At 37.4% G+C, this 25965-nt stretch overlaps 1 protein-coding gene, 1 non-coding gene and 1 pseudogene across 2 annotated transcripts in view; 2 read left to right on the forward strand and 1 right to left on the reverse strand.

Moving 5' to 3' along the window:
- Window positions 1-25965, forward strand: part of FMNL2 (formin like 2) — a 255979-nt gene that overhangs the window by 107232 nt on the left and 122782 nt on the right.
- LOC120597485 (uncharacterized) lies at window positions 1948-2066 on the forward strand (annotated as a pseudogene).
- On the reverse strand, window positions 4994-5112 carry LOC120597307 (5S ribosomal RNA). Its single transcript, XR_005651367.1, has one exon. It is a non-coding gene; the product is annotated as a 5S ribosomal RNA (ribosomal RNA).

Here is a 25965-nt window from a genome sequence, read left to right on the forward strand (position 1 = left end):
TTGCAGGATTAAGAGGAACAATGTACATTGAGTGTTTTAAAAATGGAGTTTAAAGAAGTTGCAGACACCACAGGTTCTTCCTTTGGGAACCAAAATGGCACATGGTAAAGCCTCAACTATAGGTTCCTTTTAGGTGGGGGTCCACTGTGTATTACAGTGACACAATGAAGTGTTTGTTTTTTTTCCCCCCAAGCTATAGGTCAAGACTGCATCTTTGGAACCTGTTTAGTAGGATATGGTCTTGTAACCACTTTATATAGAAAAGAAATATAGTAATAGAATAAAAAGAATTTGTGCATTGCATAAGGCAATTTTTGTATGTGAATTTTTTTTTTAATATATATATCTGTACATTTGTATATGTGTGTTCAGAGTCAAGATCCTTAAGTTGAGAGCGGCAAACAAAAAGAATTGAGAAGGAGTCCCCAAACTGTTGTTAGTGGTCTGCTTATTTTTAATGTACTGAGATGGCCTATACACATATAACACATACATGGTGATTCAGAGAATTTAGAAAATGATGGGGGTGTTATGAGTCAAAGTTCCTTTGCTTATAATATCCAAAAAATCAAGGCCAAAGATTTCACTGTTTCCAGCTATATGGACAGTTGCTCATGCTCCTCATTTCGTATTGCATATGCAGACCCAGTATTGAGAGGTCTCCATAGAAAATACTGACAATACTCTTCTGCTAGGAAACTCTTACTATAAGAAAGGCACGTACTGATTTTCTTGGACTATGGAATATTTGTGTATTTTATCACATGTGGGATTTTCTGCCTTTCAGGAGTTTGTCTAATCATAGGCCAAATATACTTAAAACCAAACCAAGGAAGCGTCTTTGCTCTCGTTCCATCTCGTTTTCCCAGCTGGGGTCTTATCCAGTGATCTTGTCCCTGTGCCACTCTGTTCCATCAGGAAAGGCCATTAAATCTGTGATTCATGATTATTTTTTGTTTGAATGTTGACTGAAGAGAAGTTGTACCTTTAAATGTAAAACACTTTAATTAATTGGAAAATGAGCTTAAGTAACTTTATTTAATAAGATGTGGCCAGCACTTATTTCGTATACATGTTTAGACTGACCTTCGGTAATAGATTAACAACTATTTAGTTGGGTCTGAATGGACCTATGGAGTTTTACTTAACAGTACTTGATCTGCTGTCTGAAAAACAGAGAAAGTTACAGAGCCATTGGAAGGGGTGTCATTGTTGTCTATGTAACTAAGTTGATTGCAGGGATTTTTGTCTTTTGGAAGGCTATAAAACATAGTGCATGGAATAAAAACTTGGAGCTTCATCCCTGTAGCTTACTTCTAAGTTCTAAATGACTATGAAGACACTTAATCTTTTTAAGTCATTTAATCTCTTGAAATAGCTGTTTGCTTATTTATAAAATGAGGAAAACTGCTCATGTACAACTTGCATTGAAGAATTAGGCAAAAATGAATGAAATATGTGAAACCATTTTTGAAAACTGATAACTACTATTTAAATATACATTGCATAGTGATAGAACACTGGAAAATTGTTAAGGATAGGATCTGTATCTGATCTTTGTACCCATAAAATACAGCTAACGTAATGCTTTATAGCAGTTAGGTAAATTCTGGAATGATAGTTTGCCTCTGAAAGACTCTGAAAGCTGTTATTTCTCTTTTAAATTTTTACATGTGAGTACTGAGAGGGCGGAGATAGGTGTTTAACCTTTTAGACCGTGGTCTTGATAGAAAGTGAGACTTGGTCTTAGATTTAGCACCTTGGGTCATTATATATTTCTAGTAAGACCAAGAAATCCCTGAGCAGGGCACCTGAGGTGCGATCGTTTTGGGGTGGGTGGATGATACGCTTTGCCTTCTCCTTTTTTATGAACACGATGACAATTCATTTCAAAATTTCTGGCTTACGTGGTATCCCAAGGAGCCTATGGGTGACATCAACAGTGTGGTCTATGGCCATGCCACCCTGAACAAGCCCGATCCCGTCTGATCTCGGAAGCTAAGCAGGGTCAGGCCTGGTTAGTACTTGGATGGGAGATCACCTAGGAAGAGCAGGTGCTGTAGGCATAAAAAAAAATAATAATAAAAAAATAAGAGATTGTAAGATGACAGGGTCCTTGCAATCTGTGAGGTCAACCAAGGGTTGCCTCGCCTGAAAAAACAAAACAACAACAGAAAACAGTGTGGCCTCCTGTCAGAGCCTTTGGTGGCAGCTGGTGGAGATTCCCCAGGAATGCACCATCCTAGCAATGGCTTTCCTTAAAGCACTGGCTGTATTTACTATTTAATGTGCATTTTTTTAGTGTTGGCTTTTTATTTATTTTTCTATTAAGGAAAAGGAAGTATTACCACTATTTTGTAGATGAGGGATGAAGTTTAATTGATTTGCACAAGGTCATGCAGTTACTAAATAGTTTTGAGAAGAACCCTCCACTGTAGGCTGAACACCCTACCTTGTATGATAAACTTAGTGTCTGACAAATGTTTACGGAGTTTTAAAAAAAATGATGATGCTGATTGTGCCATTCTCACCTCTGAGAAATAGAAGCTTATAGATGAGTTCTGGACTGAGAGATTGAGTCCATTGTCTAATTTGTGGGAGGAGTTTCCTATCTGGGCAGTTAGACCGATCATTTATTTAACATGCTTTTTACCTTCTCAAGCTTCAAAACAGGATTATAAACATTGGAAAATTCCAAAAGCATGCAGGTGTTCCTGGTTAGAAACAAAAAATATGGGAATGCTTAACTTTTCTGGGAAGATGGCATATAGTTTGAAATCTCCCTATTTAAGAAGTTATCATTTAGCACAATCAAGAAAATACTTAGTTCTTTAGTTAACAGGAATTATAGTTCATTAAGCCATGGCAGATAGCTAGCTCCTTAAATCCATAAAATTTTATTAGAGAAGAGACTACTCATCATCAGTGTTGACTTTTGGAACTGACATTTTCCTTAGAAAGTTCTGGGATGTCTGGGAACTAAAGAAATACCCATATGAACTGGGAAAGTCTCTTAACTTTTTGGGTCCTCATCTGTAAAATGAGGGGGTTAGGATTAGAAGACCTCTGAAAAAGTTTCAAAAACAAACCAAACCAAGGTATCCAGATTCTGGTGCTCTTCTACCCCTGTCCCAAACATGTTTTTTCATCCTTTGGTTCCTTTCACCTCTGCTTGCTGTAGATCATAGATCATGACAAACTGGGGTCTCAGGACAAGCAGTAAACAAGACTGGAGTCTCACGTAGGTTGTCTGTTGAAGCTTTACTTGATATTGATGTTCTTGGTCTATTTGGAACCTTTCAGGTCCTGGCCAATCCAAATAGGTAAGTTTCTTTCATAATTTTATGCTGACAAGTTTTAAAAAAAGGGAAGCAGAAGATAGATATTGAATATAGGTTGGATAATAACTATAAAAATGGCCTGGATTCTTTATAATTATGGTCTGACATGGTTCCAGTAAAGATGTCCTTGGTTAAATTAAGTAATGCAAGGTGTATATATACACACAAACTATATACCTATAAACATAGTAGGTTCTAAATTTAATGTCCCAGTGTTGCTTTATACCACATGTAATTTTTATTGAGTCAGAACAGCCTACTAAACCAAGCCTCAGGAGACTTGAGCCCTTACTTCAATGGGTCAAAACACTATTGATAACTCACAATTGGTGGTTAAAAAAATGTTTTTTAAATAGCAGAACCTTTGTTTCCCAAATTAAAACTTAAAACAGAACCACAGTATACAAAATAGTTAAAAGCAAAACAATTCTGTTTTCCTGGGCTCCTTTGGGGACTCCAGGTGGCCTTAGGGAGTTAGGTTACATTGTTTGAAAAATCCGATTGAAATATCTTTCAGTTATCACTATAAGGAGATAAAATACACCAAATAGCAATTACAAAACACCACTCAAGTGTTATGGTGGTGAGGTGTTTTTGTTTTTAGTAGGAACTGCTCTCTGCACTAAAAATTATTTGTGTTTAATATTAAATGGTCTGAACAAACATCCATTATAAAGACTGATGTAGCATGAGAGCTTAATTTCAGGAAGTTGCTGCCTGTATTTACTGAAAAAAATATCATGATGACAAAGATGAGTTTTACTAAAAAGTATATAAAGACCAAGTTAAGCAGAAAGGAGAGATTAAAATTTGTGGCCTGGTGAATTTTAAATAAAAACTGCTGTATAAGCCTGAACATAAGGCAACCCCCAAATTAGGCACTGTCCTGTTTTCTCAAGAATTTGAACATATAAACTTCTTGAAATATAGATAAAATGATGGAAAGTATATTAATATTTAGTTGCACACAAAATGATGTAAATATATTAATTTAGAAAATTTGCAATTTTCTATTCTGTTTTGTGTTTTTTTTTTCTTTTGTTTATTATTATTTATGCCTACAGCACCTAGTCTTCCTAGGTGGTCTCCCATCCAGTACTAACCAGGCCCAGCCCTTCTTAGCTTCTGAGATCAGACATTGGGCTTGTTCAGGGTGGCATGGCGGTAGACCATGGACCTTGGCTCCACTGGGGCGTGAACCCAGGACCTTCAGCATGTAAAGCAGACGTGCTAACCATTACACTATGGAACCATGTCCTCTATTTTGTTTTTATGAATCAGTTTTATATAAACTACTTATATGTGCTGTAACATCACCATCACCATCACCAGAACCACTTTTTGGCTTTTCCTATAATTTGAGAGCATAGCGTCTTCATTTCCATACAACTTTTTTTACTGTGTCATTTTAGTCTGTATGACGTTTCGGTTTTGCATTAACCCTCCAACTTTGATGTTTTTCAAATATAAATTACGTATGTGGTGTCAAAAAACAGTTATTTGGAAAGAAGAAAAAACATAGGTACATTGGCTTTTTAAAAAATAAATGCAACTGGCAGATTGATGGGTCATTGACATTGTAGATTATTATTTTCTTTCTCCCTCCTTCTATTCCTCCCTTCCTTTCTTCCTTCCTTTTCTTTTTTATTTAAAGCCTATAGCACCCGGTTTTCTTAGGTGGTCTCCCATCCAAGTACTAACCAGGCCCAACCCTGCTTAGCTTCCGAGATCAGACGAGATCAGGTGTGGTCAGGGTGGAAAGGCCGTAGACTAGATTATTATTTTCATATCTTAATTCTGTCCTTCCATTTGATTTACATTGCACAAGAGTGTGTTTCCTGCTCCACTTGGGCTTGGCCCATAACCTATTTGGCCAATGAAATATAAATGCACATGACGTAAGCAGATGACTTACACGGGCTACCTTAAATGCGATTGGGGTTTTGTGCTCCTGTGATTGTCATGAACAAAATATGCCCCAGCTAGCTGTAGTCTTTTTAGTCTGGACCCCACAATGAGTCAGGTGGTATAGCTGACCAGATCCTTATCCTGAGCAGGCAAGCTGAAATCTTTAGGATATATCAGACTACTATTGGCCTAGCAAATTGAATGTGACTCCTACAACTCAGAAATCTAATAATAATCTTTTCTTCTTCTTCTTCTTCTTCTTTTTTTTTTTTTTTGATCTGAATTAGCAGAACCAGAAGTTACACTTTAGGTAATTTCTATATCAAAAATAACTTTGGGGATGATGACTGTCTACCAAGGGCTAAGTGGTCTATGTGGTAACCTGGGATTCTTGACAGTTGGTGCTTTCAAGAATACATACACCAAAACCAGATGTATGCAGTAAAAATGTATTGCCAGACTTGAGTGCACTGTTCATTTTTCCAGTGAGACCTCCACAGGGCCTATGAATAGAAGCCTGGTGTTTGCCTTGTAGATGACTCATTTTTAAGTACAGTAGAAACAAAATTTTGGCTTTTGTGTTAGGCATAGTTTCAGAGTCTCTGTATATACATTCATCGACTTTTGTGTACATGTACACAAACACCTATATTTTTATGTAGGTTTTAAGCATATGTGTTGTTTATCCATAGTTGTCTGCTTCTGTGCATGTTTAAATTTATTGCATGTACTCTTTTATTCTCTAAAGAAAAATACTACCTGTATGAAAAGTTGATTGATATTTTAAAAATTTCTTAGAATAATTTGAGATTCAATATCTCATTACGTCTGCATTTATCTACTGCTTCCCAATTAACTGAGATTTTAGATTCCCAAAGTAGATAATGTAATTGACAATATCCAATTTGTGCTATATCTTCCTAAAAGTCATTTAATTGACCAAATTTTGACACCCCTCTTTTCATAATCATTTTCTTTCATATAATTAACTTGATCATGTATGTGACCGACTAATATAGCATTTTCAACAGCCCTAAAACAAGATTTTGGCCTTTTTAATACTTCTCTATCCTGGTTTCATGTGAGTCCAACATGGGGAGCTTTGAAAAAGAGTAATGTCCAGGCTCCTTCCTCAAGATTAATTGGTTTAGGGTGCGGCCCAGTCACTGGTATTTTTTAAAGCTTCTCAGGTGACTCTGACTGAGTTGACAGTCAGAGTTGACAGCCATTGACACAGATACAGCCTTTCTGTATTATCTAAGCAATTCAGGTTAGAAATTTGTTTTGCATGTAGGATTGTTCAGTTATGTCATCTCCATTGATTCAGTCAACCTGATAATGTCAGGTCTTCTAGGAAATTAGCATTGTATGGAAGCAGCTTTATTTATCTCCTATTTTCAACCTATCGCTTTTGGACCCTTCTTGATAGACTGATAAAGGAAAATTAGTTGCATAAATAAGACCTTAAGCTAGCCTGGGAATCGCTGCCTTCCTTTATGACTCCGTTTAACCATTTGGGTTACCTCTTAAATCACACTACCTCTGTCAACTTTATGGAAACTGATTTCAGTTGTGAACTTTCCTTCCCCATGGAGAGGAGCCCAGTGGATTTTCTCAGGTGACCTCAATTACAGCGAGCACAGTAGAGCCTTGTTAAGGACCCAGGAGACAGCATCTTACCTTTCTCTGCCAGATGCCTATGTAAATAGTCAATGACAGATCCCTATATAAGTTTCAAATACAAAGCCTTAGCATGTGTGCCTTTTTTTAAAAAAAAAAATACTAGAGTTCACAGAACTGGAAGTGTATATTTTCTTCCATATAAACCACACTTATTAAATAAGTTATCTTGTGGATATAGCCTAACAGCATGTACGTGAGTTTCTTTCATGTTTGAAGCAACATGTTGGTTCCACAAGTCATTAGGACTCATACTACTGTAATTAGTGATAATGTGATGCATTGAGTCTTTTTGATTCATTCTTGCTCTTCTCCAAGGACCCTTAACAGCCTGTGTGGAAGTTTGTGATCACTTTCTTAAAATGGCGTTGATGGGTTTTGAGTGTAAGGCAGTGTGATTTTGAGTATAGATTTTGGACTTGGACTCTTTGGATTTGAGTTATGGATTATGACTCAGTAGCTGAGTGACAGGTTTTTGTTTGTTTTAAGTTTCTCTAAATCTTAAACCTGATTTTCATCACGTACAAAATGCAGTAATCATTGTTATCTATCTCATAGGGTAGTAGTGGCGATAAAGTCAAATTTTTAAGCCTTTAAAATAGTTTCTGGCATTCTGTAAATGTTGGCTGTGGCTGCATCAACCCCACAATAATTACTAGTATAACTACACTAGTACTGTCCCAGTTAATACTCTTACAGTATTATAAAATTTCCGCTAAACTGAGGTCATTGGTGAATTAATATGAAAAAGAATCAACTGTCTTTCCGTAAGCCTTCTTTTATAAGTTCTGTCACGCGGTCTTTTATTTGAGTTAAAGCTTATCTTTCGGTAGTTACAGGCTCACTGAAGGCAGGATCTCTTTTATTCTACTTAAAAATCTCCATCTTTCCTCCCAGGGGATGCAAAATTTTTGTGTCAATAGAGAATGTATGAGGCTTTTAATATGAATCTTATGGTATAGTTCTGTAATCATAGGAACTGCATAAAGATTGGACGATGTTTTTTCCTGATAATTTTACTTAAAGTACTTAAAAATATCTTGGAGTGGCTGCACACTGGAGGCTTAATTCTTCAAGTTCATGTCTGTGTCACTGTAGTCACTGACTGGAAAGTCATCATTTCCTTTAACCAGAGGAATGTGCAGAAACAGTAGTAGGTGTTGGTTAAAATTAGAATCAACTATTTCCATAACCAAAGCTCCAGACGTGTTTTAAAAAGAGAAAAAAAAGTGAAAATGACAGAGCTCTACTAGTTTTTGCTTGTGGGTTCAAGAGGTTTTCAATCCAGTTCAACTAACTACAACTGGATCTGTCCCTGAATTTGGCACATGACATGTATGGCAGACTTCCTAAACCTAGTGATGGAAGCTCAGAACTCTTCCCAGGGACGGGAAGAATTGTCACCAGGAGCTGAACGGCAAATAGCAGGCCATACCATTGTCCCCTCATTGCCTCCACCCCATGCTGAGCCACGGGGAAGGACTTAACACTGACATTATTTGCACTTAATAGCTCATTACTGCTCCATGCTCTCCAACTCTCCTTTACTAGCAGAGAGCTTGCCAAGGCTCCAGCACTGTAGCTGTACACATGTGTTTCTAGACTACAATAGGAATTGTTCATCTCTTGAAGCTACTTATTAGTAGCTAATAGCTACCATTTGATGTCTCTTGAGAAATGCATACATGGTTTCCGTGGAGAGGTGAGAAGAAAAATAACCTATAATCTAGGCTCCTTTTTTCGTGTAAGGAAGACGCAGTTTGTGTGAGCAAGACTCTTCAGGTGTTTTTATACAGGGTTCAGGCGTTAAGTCACTGGTGCATAATGTGTCTGCAGAGATGGAGCCAGAAATTGGATCCCAAGTCTGGTCAGTTAGTTGAATTGAATCAAACCATTGCCAGAAGCTCCCGAGTAAGCGATTTCTAGTGGTCGTGGCTCCAGTTGCTTTGCATGTGGTTTGTTTTGGCCCCTTTCTCCCCTCACATGCTGAATTATAACAGTGCCACTGGTGTGCAGTGCCAGAGTTTCTCAGTTTTTCCATCAGATACCTAACATTTACAGAATGACTTTAAATATTTGCCACAGTCCAAGGTCTTGGCATTCAGCATCTTTTTTCTCGCTTACATACTTTCAAAAGTCCATGTTGCCATTTTCTCAATGAACAAACCTAATTAGAGAGAATCAGTGGCTTTAGGATTCAGACTGTAAGCGGTGATGCAGAAGAGATTTACTTTACTGAAAGAAAACAAAATGTTCTTGGGAATTTGAGTCTCTGGTGCATTTAGTGTTTTCATGGCTTGGAAAAAAAAAAAGCTGGATGTAGCAGTGTCTTGGGCTTTTCAGAGTAGCTCCTGGCTATGAGATATGGTCATTTTCAAGATCGCTCACCAATGGTAGAATAGGTGGTATTTGATGTTTGTTATTTTCATATTTAAGTTAACTTATTCTAGAATTTAAAGGATTCTGATATGGACAGTTTTCAACTTAAAATGATTACATGTTTTGAAAATTTTTCTGATGGTTGTTTGAAAACTGAAAATAGTTTCTCCATACAAATAATGTTATAATTTAAAAAAAAAAAAAAGCACATTTAACCTAAGTATGGTAAGAGTACCCCATAAAGGAAGAATCCAGTGACTCTCTTTGAATAAGGATATTATTCTCTGAGGGGGCAAAGGTGTGTTTTGTGTACAAATTGTAGCAGAAGAGAAGAGACTACCCTATAGGGATAAGAATATTTTGGGAGGACGCTTAGTGAATTCACTACCAAGAGAAAGCTTTAAAAATATATATTGTTTGTTACACTACACCCCAGGCTGTGCAGGGACATGGGAGGAACATGCAATTTTTCAAAAATAATATTTAGAGATAGGATTTTATTGTATAATTGGCAAAGTCCTCACTTTTGGGAGTAATTGCTTGATTTCATGGCAAGGGCCAAACATAGATTTCTTGAGGCCTAAGATAAATAGATAGCATTGGATCATGATGGTCAGTCCCCAGGGTTACCAAGAGCTCAGCCCAAAGTGGACTGCTCTCCTGAGTGCGCCTGTGCCAGGCTCTGCCTGTGTTACCTTTCAGCTTTGAATCAGCAAAATAAATCATTGTAAAATTAATTTGCTGGATGTTCTCCTGCCGCACTGCGTGCTTGTGTGTGTCACAAGACTTAAGCTTCCTGCCGCTTTCCATTAAAGGAGAGCTTTTTGTGTTTTTAACAACATTCCATTCTTTTGGGAGCCCTTTAGCTGGGGCTGGTTAATAGAAAGATGGGGACTGGGCTCTAAGCTTTATAACGCAAATAAATTTTGGGGGTTATTATGAACAGCCTTCAACAAAACTTCAATTAACTAGGATTACGTAGAGTAAGGGCAGATTCTGGTTAATCGAATTTTCTTTTGAATAGAAGGTTAAACACTTTACCGTCTCTCAACCCTTATTATTAACTTTGGCTTTTGGAATTCAGATGTCAGGATACTGAAAATGAGGTTTCTCTGAGTTAGTCCGTGATCGGTCTTTAGAACATCCTGATGAGTTAGGAATCTTGTTATTCAGGCTTTATTTTCTACTGGAGTTTAAGAGGCACAGGGTGTGGCTGCTGAGCTCTGTAAGTTGTTTTTTGGGGGGAGAATAAATCCCTTTTTGTGTTATTTCGTTTTCTAGTATCTTTCTGAGATTCAGAATGAAAAAGCTATTTCACCTTGCCCTGCATCAGTAGGCCTAGTTATTTTATATCATCCTGTTGTTTGAGGGTTTACAGATACTCTAGCAAAATATAGTAACAGAAATGACTTGTCAGTAAGCTACTTTAAGATATTGATTTTTCTTCAGTGTGAGTTAGTCAAGTTGTATTTACTTTAATAGGCTGTTGAGTTGGCTCTTCTGCATAATCCAGACAGTAAATGCATCCAACATATATTGAGCACCTGCTTTGTGCTCTTTATGTACCATGTTAGGCAGTTTTAATGTCAGTAATGTCACAGCTTAAACGTATCAACTTCTGATAACATTTGCAGAAATCTTTCTTTTTTTTTTAATCATTTTTTGAGGTAACATTGGTTAATACAATAATATAATTTTCAGGTGTACATTATAATTTGACATCTGTATATTCTATTGTGTTTATTTACCACCTAAAATCCAGTTTCCTTCAGCTACCATATATTTGATCCCCTTTACCCACTTCACCCTCCCCTATCCCCCTATGTTTGACCCCCTTTAACCATCTACCTACCTTCTCCTCGCCCCACCCCTTATCCTCTGGTAACCACTAGCCTATAGTCCATGTCCATGATCTCTGTTTGTCCTGTTCATTTGTTGCCTTTAGGTTTATATCCCACATATAAGTGATGTCATGTGATTTTCAACTTTTTCTGTCTGGCTTAAGAAATCTTACTTTCTAAAAAGCAAGATAAACTTGTCTCTGAGGGACTTTGTGGTTATAGCACTTCTGATTTCCTTGTTTGAAATTAGTGTTTGAAATATTGTTAAACTTGCCAGCTTTTTTCTTCTGTACTCAGTAGTTAGAAATAAATTGAATTCTAAAAGTTAAAATATTATAATTTTTGATTAATCATAAGTTATAGATATTTGAGAACATAGAAATTTTTCTAAGCGTAGGTAGAGAACTTAGGTGAAAGGATTGCTTTAATTTAATCTAAAATGTAATGCTGATTTTCAGATATGTCATCAAGAGTTTAGTGTTTCCAGTAAAAGAGAATTTACAGTATCACCTATCGATGATAACAGTGAGAGCTAACAATATTAGGAAGTAAGGTAAGAATAATCGTTTATAGTTCAGATTTTGGCTTAAAATGAAACCTATTTCCAGTGGTTTCTCCCATTAGATATTTGATCTAGCTATACTATGACCATGAAAAAAATAACCTTTAAAACATACCCCCAAAAATCTGAAGAAAATGTAGCAAAGGTTAAGATTTGATAAGAAGTGGGTCTGGGTTCGTAGGGAATACATTATATTCTCTGTATTTATGTGTGTTTGAAATATAGTAACGCTTTTAGATGAATCATTTCTTTTAGACATTTATTTAATACATGTCTGCAAAAGTGTTTCATTTTAGTACTGTGAGAGGAATGGGTCCTGTGTTGGGTCTTGTTGGGGTTTGTGATTTATAGATGTTAAAGTAAATTTCACACTTTCAGGATGAAGCAGTCTACCTCTATCACATTTTTATAAAGAGCTTGCCTATGGGCGGTAGTATCAGGTGTCATCTTATTATTTGACAATTGAGGGCAAGAGAGAGGTCAGGCTGTGGAGCCCTTAGAGCTGGCAAATAAGCTGTTGAGCTGCTTAAGCCTAGTTGTTTTATTGGCATTGAAGCCTTGGTCACACCAGCCACACTTGTGCAATCAAAAGTGTGATTTTTTTCAAGGTATCTATTGATCTTGCAAGAAAAATGAATGATACTAAGATAACAATTGAAGAATTTACTTATTGTGTATACACTTTGAATCCAGAGTGCATGATATAATGTATACACACATTTTTAATCACAGTGCTTATCTTCCATTTAATTTGTGTAATTTGTCTCCGAAACATAGCCACTTTAATGCTTGTAAGTTACATTTGCTGGAAACAATCTGCAAGATCCTAGAAATCATCTGCAAGGTATAGTTTTGGTGTCAGTTGGAGAATGGGATGAGGGGATGTGGATATCATGAGATTATGTATAGGGTAGATGTGCTTAAAATGCATACATTTATGTGAGTTTATCTCTTCTCCTTCCCATTGAAATGACAAAAGGAATAAATCTATAGGAAATAGGAAAGGAATCTTTAGTGGGCAAGAAATATTGAGAAATTTTTGGAAAATAATCGGCAGCTGGGCTCAGGGGAATGCTATCATGATATTTTTTTTCTCATAAAAAGATGAGGACATTGGAGAAATAGAAAGCACCTTCTTGTTGGAACCCCAAACAGTGTCTGAGTTCAGAGTCCACACAACGGGGAGTAAGGATGGTCATGCACTTGGGTGGAGAATGTAAAGGGATGCCTGTGGAATCCCGTGAGCACTGTCCTTTCTCCTCAGTGTAAGGACTTGTTGGTTGACACTTGCTCACGGGCTAAAACCATGAAAAGAACTCTAACCCAAAGGAGATTTGGGAGGCTGGGGAGGAATAGCAGGGGTTTTCGCTGTGGTGGGGGAAGAGTTGAAGTTGGGGGAAAAAGAAAGGGAAAGGCAGCATCCCCAAAAGGAAGGAAACATCGTACCTGGAGTAAAGCTCCTTATTTGACAGTTTCGGGCCCCTGCTTATGTGTCCTCCTGCTCTTCATGCCTTCTCAATGCCTCTGTAGATGAGTCCGCTTTTCAGCCTTCCTTTCTAGAAGGAGCCAGATGTAGAAGTGCCTTACAATACAGTGGAGGAAACTCTTACCCAGCTACCTGTACCAATAAGGGATGTGACATTTGAGGAAAATGAATAGCATGAAAGCAGGGCCAAGACAGACAGAACAGTTGACCTCAGAGCAAACAGCATAGCTGTAGAGCCTCTGTGCTCACTACATATAAAGTATAATCCTTGTAAGGGCAGAGCAGATGGGCCTGGAGAAGGGTGCTTCCTCCACTCTTAACAGTATTTTCCTTTGGGGACGTGGATATGGTAGGTGGAACCTAAACTTCTTACCACTATACCTTGATATAATTTCTTTGATTATAGTGAACATTTTAAACTTTAACAAGTTTTTTTTTTTTTTTTTTCTTTTTGCATGCATGGTTTGTATCTTGAGCTTAGGAGATGGTGTGGTAAAGACAATCTGCCAAATAATCCATTGTCAGGAAAATATGTATGACTGACAGTTTTAATACAAACATTTCTCAGTCAAAATATATTGAGGGTTTTAGTCATAGTAACTGAACCCAAAGTGTTATCACTAGGGGATATAAAAGACAATATCTGTATTTTAGTGATAACCCACAAAGAATAAAATGGGTTTTTAACTAGCATCATGTGGCTACTTATGAATTAGCAAAGAAAATGTCTGTGACAGACTCGTATATAGTTCTCTCTAGTTTAGAAAAACAGATGGTAGATTTCAAGTATTGCCTGTTACTGGGGGAGATTTAAAGATTGTACTAAAAAAAAGTCTTAAGGTGTTAATATTTGCCATGGCAGAGGCAACGAGGAAACTTGCCAAAAAGAAAAGAGGGAAAGGAATGGTCGTGCTAGAAGTAAACATGAAGCCTCATTTGGGAATGAATTTAAAATGAGGGGTGAGATAAAGGAGGAGGTTAGGGTTTGGGAGGAGAGGGGAAAGTGAAATGCAGGTACTGAGTCTTTATGTTCATTTTTTCTTTGAAAACCAAACACTTACACCACCATGCCCAGGCCGATTCTGTGATGACTTCAGTTTACTGCCTCTTAAAGCTTTCCTGGGAGTCTTTGGCCTCTGAGCTGACTCGTCGTCTGTTGTGCGTGAGCCAAGAATTTAGCAGCTCTGTTACATGCACTGGCTACAGATGCTTCTCTTCAGCTCTTGTGGCCGTGTGTGTGTGTGTGTGTGTGTGTGTGTGTGTGTGTGTGTGCGATAAACTTAAAAAATCTGTTGATTCCATGCCCTGGTGATGAGCCACAGCCCAAACTTGAGAATCATATTTGGCCTTGTCTTACACATTGAATAAACTATATTTGGGGTGGGGGAGGGGGAGGTAGATGGGGTGAAAAGGGTCAAATATGGTGACAGAAAGAAATTAACTATGGGCAGTGAACACACAATGCAATATATACATGACTTCCTGTTGAATTGCACACTTGAAACTTACTGGATTTTGTTAATGTCACCGTAAAAAAAAAAAACCAAAAAAACAAAACAAAACAGTTTTCAGGAGACAGTTCTTGGAATTGAAAATAAATAACCAAAAAGAAAATCATCAGGCTCCAAGCAAGTTGTTTATGGACCAGTGTGTGAACAGAACATCTGATTAAAAAAAAAAAAAATTTACAGATGGGTGGAGATGGGAAAGCAAATGTGTTATGTAGCTGGCCAAGTAATATCTGACTGTCTCAAAAAGTGGGAAAAAAAAATCTTAAATGCGTTACATTATTTTTATTCCTTCCATCTTGCTTGCCAGTTGCCTCAAATAATGCTGCTATTCCTTCAGCCTGCTGCATTACTGTTGTGCTGTTTGTGGGGAGCCCAGGTGGTTTGGTGATGTGCGCGCTCGCCTCCTGCTCACTCTTGCTGTTGCTATTTGAAAATTACTGGTATAGAGAATGAGTTGTCATCTCCCTCCTGCTCCCCCCCTCGCCCCGCCCCACCATTGCTCTGTGAAAAAAGCCAGTAAAAATGAACATCTGGCAAAGAAACTGTCCTGATTTAAGAAGAAAGTTCCCTGGATTTATGATCTCCTTTTTCTGCTCAAGTATAAACTGGAGACTAGCTGAGGAAGAGAGCTTGCTTCACAGTTATTTGGAGGCCAAGGGTGGGATGGGGTGAGGGGTCGCTGGAGTTGCTGCCTAGGCTGGAAAAACATTCCCGTCAGCCGGTCAGCCGCGTGGCTGCTGGGTGCTGCTGTTTTCTCTTCTGATTCAGTTTTGTGAAAGGACAGTGGGTGTGAATTGTTGCCTGAAAGCTCTTGTCCTCTTGGTCATTAACCAGAGTTAAACTAAATTGGCCACAAGAAAATTCAGTTTCTTAAATACCACTCACTAAACTCCCTATTTGCCTTATTTACCCTTTTTCCTTGAAGTTTCTTTGCATTGTAGGATGTATTTCATCTTCACAATGACTATTAAAGGTGATTTAAAAAATGAACTCTTTAAACAACAGAATGATACTGATTCACGCTTATATACCGTGAAAAGCAGTAATTTGATTTTTTAAAAAATTACTAACATGGAATGGGAACTTAACACTTTTTCTTTTGAAGGAGTTTTGTGGATCACAGAAGTTAAGTCTTGGTTTAGGTGGAGTTCTGTTTATTAAACTCATGGTCATTGTATAATGACCTATCTTTAGTAAGTACTCCAGTCTCTGCCTTCAAAACATTCTCCTTGCTTTATGTGTTTTCTTGTTAGAGCGGTCTCTACCTCCAAATGCAAGTGAAATAGATTAAATCAAAGCTCATGGTCAGCATATTAAAGCAGGAACTTCATTTCAGGGAAGATTTTTGTAAGATCACTTTCTCAAATAGCATAGTAACAGAAATATTTCAGTAATGCTTTTTAGCAAGGAAATTAGTTCAATATTTTTGGCTTTGTCATCTCAGTACTCAATAATAGATATGCTCTATTGTCATTATGGTATCGGCTTTTATCATCTGAAGAATGATTTTGGTTTAAGTGCTTTGAAATTACTACTTTTTTCTTCCATTTTTAATTCTTTGTAAGTGGGATTCTCAGGTATAGTATGGAATTAAGAAAATCCTCGTTTCCTTATCTTCATCATTTTCCATATTTGTGTTAAATTAATTAGCTTTGATTCAGATAAGAAACTAATATTTAAAAAGATCTGGTGTCTTTAGCATATTTGTGGGGGGTTAATCATCTTTTGTTCCTTGTGACACTAAATTTTTCTTAGGACCTAAGAAGATCAGATATTTCTTTATTTTATTGAACTTCCTAATAGAAAAATGTTTTAACCAAGAAGCAGCTTTCATGGATTGCTGATAAGAAGAAAATAGCTGATATATTAGTAATTGTTCTATATTTTTTCTTCCGTATTAGTTTGTTGTGCAAAATTATTTCATAGCCTAACAGTTTTCATGACAACATTCAACAAGAATTATGTACCTACTACTGCCCAATATAGCAGATGTCTATTTCCTAGCTCAAAAGAATATGTAATCTAATTAGATCAACAAGAGGTACATTATGAAACAATTAATGATTAGAACTGGCATTGTAAGAGTAAGTTCCGGATGGTATGGTGCAACCTGTAAGAGCTATAGAATTTAAAGAGAAGCAAGAGATTGTTGTGCAATTAAGGAACATGTTCTTGAGTAGGAACTTGAGAGTTCAAACTGTTTTCTCACCAGACTTGTCCTCATTTTAAATTCAGCATTTGATAGGCTTCCAATTTAATATCTTTCTCCCCTTTACAAAAAGCCTCAGAGTTCTAAAAATGATCTTTAAGAGGAAAGATATGAGTTTTTTAAAACTCAGCTGTCCTGTCCTTCTAGAAGAATGTGGTACTGTGGAAAGAAACGAAGGTGTTGATAAAATGAACGATGTTAGTCACTTTTAATTTGGGCTTGTAGGATCCTGCAGTTCTTAGAAAATCATAAAAAACCCATTTCAGATATTACCAAACCATTTGGCTTACATATGTTATTTGCTTGATGAGTACACAGGCTTGGTTAAAAACAAAAGAAAGCACTGTTGATTTGTAAGAAAAGAAAGCCAGCAGCATTTCCTGGTGGGTGCTTTTAACCATCTACCTCAGGAATGTTTGCAGCACTGGGTCAAGTAGACTGAGGCCTCTGGAAAACTGTAGGATAAACAGGGGTCAGCTAAGAGGAAGGGGGCCATCTTCAGGAAGTTGTGAGCCTTTCCTCTTGTAGGGTGAGTGTTTCGTTGGACCAAAATTATAAACGGCCTTTGACCTCTTTGTTATTGTACTTCCTATTTAACCCTCAGGATCCAACACCAAATAACAAGTATCTTTTCAGTAACTAGGGACAAAGCTGACAAAAAACAGTCAAATTTAGAGCCTGATTCTAAAACAAGGATTATAAACTATGCAAAATGAGATGGGAGGAAAACATAGGGGAACCACTACTGCTGTAATGCTGCAGTGTTTTCAGAGCTGATGTGAAATCGTGTTTTTCACGTTTCACTAGTGTTTAAGTTTAGCTTAGGAAACACATGGCATTAAATAAATAAATTGCTACTAGTTTCTCTCCTTTAAATTGCTACTAGTTTCTCTCCTTTCAGAGAAAAACAGTATTAACCTGAGGATTGTCATTTTGGTTTAATTAACGATTGTTTGAAAGATGTTTAACACTACTGCGGTAAACTAGTTTTGCCCAAACAATTGCATGACGATTGCAGGTTATTCTTTAAATTTGATTCAAAATGAAAAGCTTTGTGTAGTAGCCCTTTCCCATGTCCTTTGGCTATTGTCAAAGTAAACCCTACGTTATCAGACTATTAGAAAAGTGACTTGGTATGCTTTGAAACTGAAGCAGATCAACAGGACCCTGCAGATTTTATTCATTTGACAAATACTTAACTGTACACCTATTAACGTTGTAGATGTGTGGACGTAAGTGGAGTCCACGTGGAAGCAAATGGAATTGTCAACATAATTGGAACATGGAAGTCACCCCTACAAAGTCAGCATTTTTGGTTTAGCGCAGTTTAATTAACAAAGAAAGAGTTTGCTCTCAAGAATACATCTAAAACCTGGAAATTCTGCGTTGGAACACCTTATTCGGCCACGCTGCCCGCTTACTACTTCTATACAGAGCCATTAAAAACATACTAAGAGGCAACAGGAGAGCCACTCAGCGTTAAAGAATTCTTTGAGTTTCACTGTTATTTCAGGTAATTTCTTAGCACAAATCAGTAGACACATGGATTTTTTTCTTCCTTTTTTATATGAGTGGTGGTATATCAAGTGTCTATTGCTGCAAAAAATTACCATAAACTTAGTGACTTAAAACAATACAGATTTATTATGTTTGGACTGGGGGTTGGGCGTAGCTTCCGATAGGTCCCTCTGCTCAGGGTGTCAGCCAGAGCTGTGATCTCAACTGTGGCTCAGGGTCCTCTTCCAAGCTCACTCACAGGTGTTGGCAGAATTCAGTTCCTCGTGATTGTAAGACTACAACCTTCATCTCCTAGAATCTGCCCACTGTTCCTGCCACATGGGCCTCTCTCCAGCATACAGTTTGCCCCTTTGAGACCAGCAGGAGAGTGTCTCTGCTGCTTTGAATTTTTCTGTACGTTTTCTCTGACAGTAGATACTCTTGAAAGGGCCCACCTGATCAGATAAGTCCCACGTGGGGTGATCTCTCTCCACCTTTGCCATATAATGTACCTTAATTGTGGGAATACAATTCTGTCATCTTCATAGTTTCTGCCCATGCTCCAGAGGAGGAGATGATATAGGACATGCACCCGAGAGCAGGGATCTTAGAATTCTGCATTACCAGGTAGCATGCAATAGGTACTGTATTACACATAATATAATGAAATATTATCAGAAAAGAATTGTTACATTGGTTATGCTTCTCTATAAAATGTATTGGTTTTTTCTTTAATTTATTAAACTATCTTTGGTACATCAGAAGGTTCTAGTGGTTACCTTTGTACTTTGTTTTTTAAAAAGCCCTCAGCCATTGGTTTCTTATTTAACCTTTACTGGTTTGTCCATTTTTAGTGATATTCTTTAATTCTTACCTGTTTATGTTGTCATAACATGTAACATTATTACATGAGTCTTCCAGATCTGCATTTCATTCTTTGTCTTGAAATTTTGTTGCTGGCATGGTTTTTGTGTGGCTTATTTTTTCTTCTTAGTCTGTATAACTTACAAGAAAATACTTTGCTCTTCTTATAGCAGGAGTGTTTTCCCCCTATCTTTTTGTTTAAAACCTTGAGAATACTGAGTTTTGGAGATCATCAAAGAAAATAAAATTGAAGACAAATGGGCAAACTTACCGGAATGTTCAGAGACCTCACCATTTATGTGCATTATTGAAGACATAGCAAATGGTCTCTACTTCAGAAAAAGTTGGAATGAGTCCTTAATCAACCTAATTAGTAAAGAAATTTAGCATCTTTTTAAACATTAAAAGGCCTATATGATGAATATGTGGCTTTCTGTAAGGCACTGAGTATGAGGGAAAAGAGATCTTTGGTTATTTAGAACCCAAGCAAGATGGGAAGGGCTGATGGCATTCTTTAAATAGAAAAACAGTAAATAAACAGCTTTTTTTTTTCCTCTGGGAGCTTGGTAAGCTATGCTTCCCGTCAGGCCTGATTGGAGGGTGAAAGGTTGGCCCATTGGAAAAATATTAGTGATGAGAGTGCAGATCCTAGAGATTCATTATTTAGGATCTCTCTTTGAGCTCTTTGAAATTCACAGCTAAAAAGCTGTTGAAGCTCCAGAAAAATGAAATGAACAAGTGAATGGTCAGAGTTTTCATTGACATGATTTTCCTAATAATAGGTCAGGCGTCCTGAGAATGACTGCTTTGAAGCCTGGCCCTGCTCTCTCTGCTGACCTTTGACTTGTTCAGGAGGGTAGCTGAGTGTTTGGGTAGTTGGCTTCCTCATGTTTATGACATATAATGCAGCTCTAGAAATTTTTTTAACCATGACTTAGGTAATAACCAAGGCTAATCTAAAATCTAAAAGAGATTACTAGAGTGGAGTAAAGTGAGAAAGTATCTAATTTGTGAAAGGATTTTCTGACATTGTTATAGTTCACTCAGGACCAAGTACAGACTTTTTCAAGGTATGTGTCTTTTAAGCCTGAGAGGGTTCTAATCTATATGAGAAAGCTTGGGCGTAAATACGTTTCACCAGCTGATGGTTGGCAGAGTTGATCATCAGCCTTTCAGGCTTGTGATTCTGACAGGAGATTTTGTGGCACAAGCTTAGAACATGTATGATCCACAAAAACACATTTGTATGTTTACATGTTAGCTAGCAGTACATTGAGTTATAAGTTTTATTTTTATTCTGGTAATCTGGTGCTTTTGGTCCTTTTGTATTTGTTTCTGGAGAATTAGGTTGTACTGTGTTGCCCCAAATCGAACTCTGGATTTACTAAAGAATTCATCTGAGTTTCACTCTTGTGTTCCCTCCAGCCTGGAGGAAGTCTGTCTGCTTTCTCTTTTGCACGGTCTGGAGATAGAATGTTGACCTCTGATGCAGTGCTAGGTTTACTTCAGTAGAGCTCACCCGATGTTAATAAAAGCAGAAGAGTGACTCAGATATCCCTGACTTCAGAGCGAGATGACTTGGGTGGGGGATCTCTGAAGATAACATGTTGTTGTAGGCAACACCCAGAGGAAAATGGACAAACCGCGATAAGGATCACTGGGTATTTCTGGCCCACCAAGAGAGCAGGAGAGCGAGAACTAAATTGTCTTCTCAAATAAACTTAGATTAAGAAATCAGTTTGATTCTCATCTCACGATGTGACTTTTATCAGAAAGAAAAGCAAGACTGGCCCCAGGCAAAATTGATTGGAGTGTAAAATGTATTCTTTTATTCCTCTCCTTGTTTCTACTTAGGTCCCCAGAACCTAGTTAATTAAATCCTCCCATCTACCCACTCAAAACCTTTTCTCAGAAACCACCTAAGATTTGTTCTGCTGAAGAATCAACAGCTGCTAACTGCTTCAAATAGATGCACTCCCCTCCTGCCCCCCCAACCTTCCCGTCCTGGCCGTAGCCCAGGACCCTAAACACAGGTCGAAACTCAGATGTCTACAGGTCAGATAGGTCCATTAAATTAGTAAAATCTATCTGGATTTAAGACGGAGGGGAATGGTGGAGCCTAAGCAAGCCAGAGAAGTAAGTGCCCTGACCAAGGGGCAGGCAGGTACCACTCCGCTTCAGCTTACACTAACTAGCAAGACAGGGCACTGCTGCCAGGCCTTCTAGATTTTAACAAGATGGAAGTTTGGATTTTTACATGAAATCTTTGACACCTCATAATATTTTACAGTTTGAAGAGTTTTGTGGGTAATACAAACAACTCTTCAGGCCCTTGGTGCCCCTGTAATCAAAGCACGTAGCCCAGTAATTTCTAAATAGAAATCTGTGATATAATATGCTTTCTCAAAGCTAAATTTATTTAATTCATTCTTGTACTTTTCTTTTTAGTGTACTGTTGGTGTAAGAATGTTGTTGCCTTTATAAAATGACTTGGGGACGGTTTGGGGGTGGGGGAAGGTAACTTTTATCTATGTTCAGTGCAACTGGAAGAATGACCTCCTTAAATGGTAGCTTGGAAAATTTATCATCAACTTTTTTAAAAGACATATCTTATAACATAAAAGTATAATTCTGTGTGAGGCGATACCAAGAACTTCAGATAGGTTAATGGAAATGCTAACCAAGGATCCATTTATTTGTAAAAATTATCTTAAATAGAAGATAGAAGATCCAACCTGAATCAGCCAGTTTGCTGATTCAGTAAGGCTTGAAAAGAAATTCCCCAGACTCCCCAGGGTTTTGAGTGTGAGGTGTTTTAGGAATATTTACATAGAGACAAGCAAAGAGCCTGATTGTGTTCCTGGAATTAATTGCTAATACTCCTTCATCCAGAAGGAAGATTACTGTACTTGTCTGGTGAACATGCATACTGTGCTGTTTCCCTAATGGAGTCCTGTGGACCCTGTGATTTAAATATTGGCAGCAAGGGATGGTATACACTTTGAATGTGATCCAATGGTTCTGGTCCATTTAAATGTTATAAATTACAGCTTCCTGAAAGAAATACTGGTATCTAAGTGCATCGCAACAAGTTTGAAAAGGAACGTGTGGCAACAGCTTTTACCATTGGGTCCCACCACTTAGAAATACGCCCGAATAATTCTAAAATCAGCAAAGGCAAGAAAATATTGGTGTCTTAACTTTTGCCTCTTTGTTTCTTGTACGAGGCTACGAGGTAAGTTTTTCCTGTGGTGAACGTATGGGTTATTTCCTAAGTTAGGGAGAAGGTGGTAGCAGTGAGAATTTTTATTTGAGGTAAATGCTTGTCTGATTCTCTCTCCCTATTCAGATATGGGATTGATTGTTTTACCCTTGGAGTGCTGACTTGGACATAGCTCTATAGGAAGCTTAATACGAAAATAGTTATTGTTTAGTGAATACTTTGTAATGTGCCATACATTGTGCTCTGTGATATGTGGATTGTAACATTTATATTTCACAACCACCCTGTGAGCAGAGAATATAGGAGAATGGTTTCGGGAGATAGGAAGAGAAACTTCCTTGATTTTCTTGTGAGGAGAGTGGAAGAGGAAGGTACAGATTTGAGGTAGGTTTGTAAGTTTCATAACAGGAAGTGGAGCGAGTTCTGGTGTCAGGTGTTCACTTCCTTTGTGAGGTGTAGGGGATGAGGTTAGATTCAGGAGGGAGGGATGAGAGGGGTTGGAAGTGGAGGTTTGAAGAGACTGGAAAAGGATTGATGTAGTGTGTATGCAGAGTGAATTGATCAGGGAAGTGGCATATGGTTGTCTGGGCAGCATTGAAGGACATTTGAGATTGGTTATTGTCACTCTGGTAGACCAGTTGGCTTGTCGGTGGTATTCTGTAGCAATGCGCAGCTGTTTACATACCAGGATGAGCAGATTTGGTAACCAAGTTCATGTGAATTTGGGGTTTGTTAGATGACTGTACTGAAAAGACAGCTAGTGGAGCAAGAAACTTTAGTGCTTTATCGAGACTATTATCTATCAGGACCGTAGATTCTAAGCTACATAAGGAAAGAACTACAGATAGCACTGAGCTGATGTGAGTTCTTTACTAGGGATCAGACAGATTTGGGGAAAGTATTACCATATGGAAGAAAAAAATCGTTAAAATTTAAGCCAAGATGTTCCCTTGCAACTGAGTTTCTACCCTCGTTCTTGACAAGTGATCAGTTTTACACACTTCACAGTGAGAAGTAGTTTGTCCATTTCTGGTTTGAACTTCCTTTCTCATGGTTCCTCCTATGCAGATGAAGAAAGACCTCTTAATAATCTGTCTAGTCTGTGTCTCCACCAAACTTGTGTCTCATGTTTTAAAATAGATACATTCATAACCAAAATTGTGAAAAACGAGTAATTGGGTTATTCACTGAACGTACACCTCTCTCTTATGCACTGGGGTGCCTTTTAATCAGTAGATCGCAGACATTATGTACAAAAGGATTTCTTCCAGAGTTGTAAGACATGTGAATTCCTGGGCTTGAATCCCAGAGTTCCTGAGGCAGTACTCTCAGGCCGGGGCCTGGGAATGTGTATATCTGCATATTACTACTCTGAGGATGCTTGGAAAAACGCCACTGTCATTCACTTACATTCTAGGCCTTAAAGTGTGGGAAAATGCAAGGGCGAAATCAATTTTGTCTTGAAATACCATCACCTTTGAAGCACAGTTCTTCAGAAATTGAGTGAGAGTATCATACGATATCTCACTCTATTTAGCTGAAATTATTTGTAGTACCTCTGTCCTGGATGTTATGGAAAGTCAGGCATGAATGTGCTTTTCTTTAGGAATCTGTATTTGATTAAGTCATAAGATTTTTTTCCCCCTTTTTACCCTAAAGCATGAGAGGTTTTGAGAGAGGAAAAAAAATCATTGCATCTTTAATTTTTAATGAACAAAAGACAGCATGAAACCTTATCTAGTCACTGATTTTCTTAAAATAAAAAGAAAGTAAAGTTATTGGTGCATAAGAAGTGTGTTTCTGTACAAAAAAAAAGCAGTTAGAATTTTCTGTAGGGCAGATTGGATGGTTACAAGAAAAAATTGGTTGAATTAGTGAAAAGCTCCAAACGTAGCTATCTTAAAATGAAATATGAAAAACCTTTAAACAAATGAGAATTTAGAATTCATGAGCTGCTTTTCTTATGGCATTTTCTCCTTTAAATAAGTAAGGCCAGGTTATTACTTGGCTTATTATTTCAAATTATTAACAACTTATTGAAAACATAATATACAAGAAGGAGAGCCTGACTCACAGTAGCTTTGGCCGCTAGACATGCTTATTCACTGTCTAGCCCCAGTGACTTCAGAGTCACAAGACTGTAGGATTAGAAGGAGGATATTAAGGGTCATCTGGTCTCAGCTGGCCTTTGAGCATCTGCTATTGAGTTTTTAAAAAACTGAAACCCAGTATTATAATTCTGATTCTTGCCTAGCTCCAAGTAGACATTCACATCTTGATTTCTTCAGCATGTAATTGCCCTTTAAGTTAAGATGGCCGTATAATTAATCATCCAGATTGGAGTACTTTTGAGAGTGAAAGGCACTGTTAATTATGCCAGGACAACAGATATTTCAGATTAATATTCTAGCACAAAACTAAGTTCTTTCAAATGGTTTTGAAACAGTGTCTAGCCTGAAAGATTTCTTTAGAAATTACATGCGAAAAAATTTTATTTAAACTGAAGTTTAACAGGTAATTAGTGCTACATATTACGTGACACTGTTTACATGGAAGGAACTGCTAGAGAATATCTCTTTTTATGATAAAATTTTATTTATCTAGTTGAAAAATATGTTTTTCTCAAATCACCCTCATTCAATTCTTTTAATAATTTCTTAATTTGCAGTGCCCTTAGTAGTGTCTCTGTAATTTTTCATGGTGCCCCTAGGCCAAAAGGAATCAGATGATTGCTCCATTTGTTAAGTATTTATGTCCAAACAATTTAATATGTATTTATGTACTAATAATTTAGTGGCTATTTGAAAACTATTACATGTAAATTGAAAGAAAAAATACTTTCACTGTATCCTTAAAAAAATTCAGCTTTCTGTAATACAATGTATGTACCTATTGAATACTGTACAACTTCTCAGACTTTGAATTCAGATTTGATACTGCCCTTTTCATTTCCTATTCAATTTTTATTTTCTCGTGTTACTTCCTTTTTACCGCATCCACTGCTAAAAAGTCAGCTTTGCAAAGGTAAGCCATCATAGTCAGGGATGTAGTGCAGTATAATGTGAAAACTGTGTGATGTCAGGAGATTTTGTTTTGTTGCTTCTTCGAAAATTTAAAATAATTCTATATTTTCCTTCTGAGTTCACTGTAGTATATTGGGGTTCCCTGGCCATCTCTTAAATTTATCATGTGGACTATTAACTAAACATGCATTGTATTGAGCACCAGAAATTCATTTGAATGTGTGTATTTGAGAAGCTCTCAAAGACATTGATAAAGAAGTGAAGATGCTCCTGTTTTTCATCCTTCCTGTTTCTTGAGCTTGGTTGTATTGGATTCTAGTACTCAATAGATAAAGGTTACTGAGCCCTTTACATGTCAGGCACTGAGCTCAATGAAACACTTTACATATGTTCACTCATTTAATTTTTTTCATGGCAACCCTACTGTATAAAGCCTCTTCT

The sequence above is a fragment of the Pteropus medius genome, unplaced genomic scaffold (assembly GCF_902729225.1).
Source record: "Pteropus medius unplaced genomic scaffold, Ma_sr-lr_union100, whole genome shotgun sequence".
NCBI lineage: Eukaryota > Metazoa > Chordata > Mammalia > Chiroptera > Pteropodidae > Pteropus > Pteropus medius.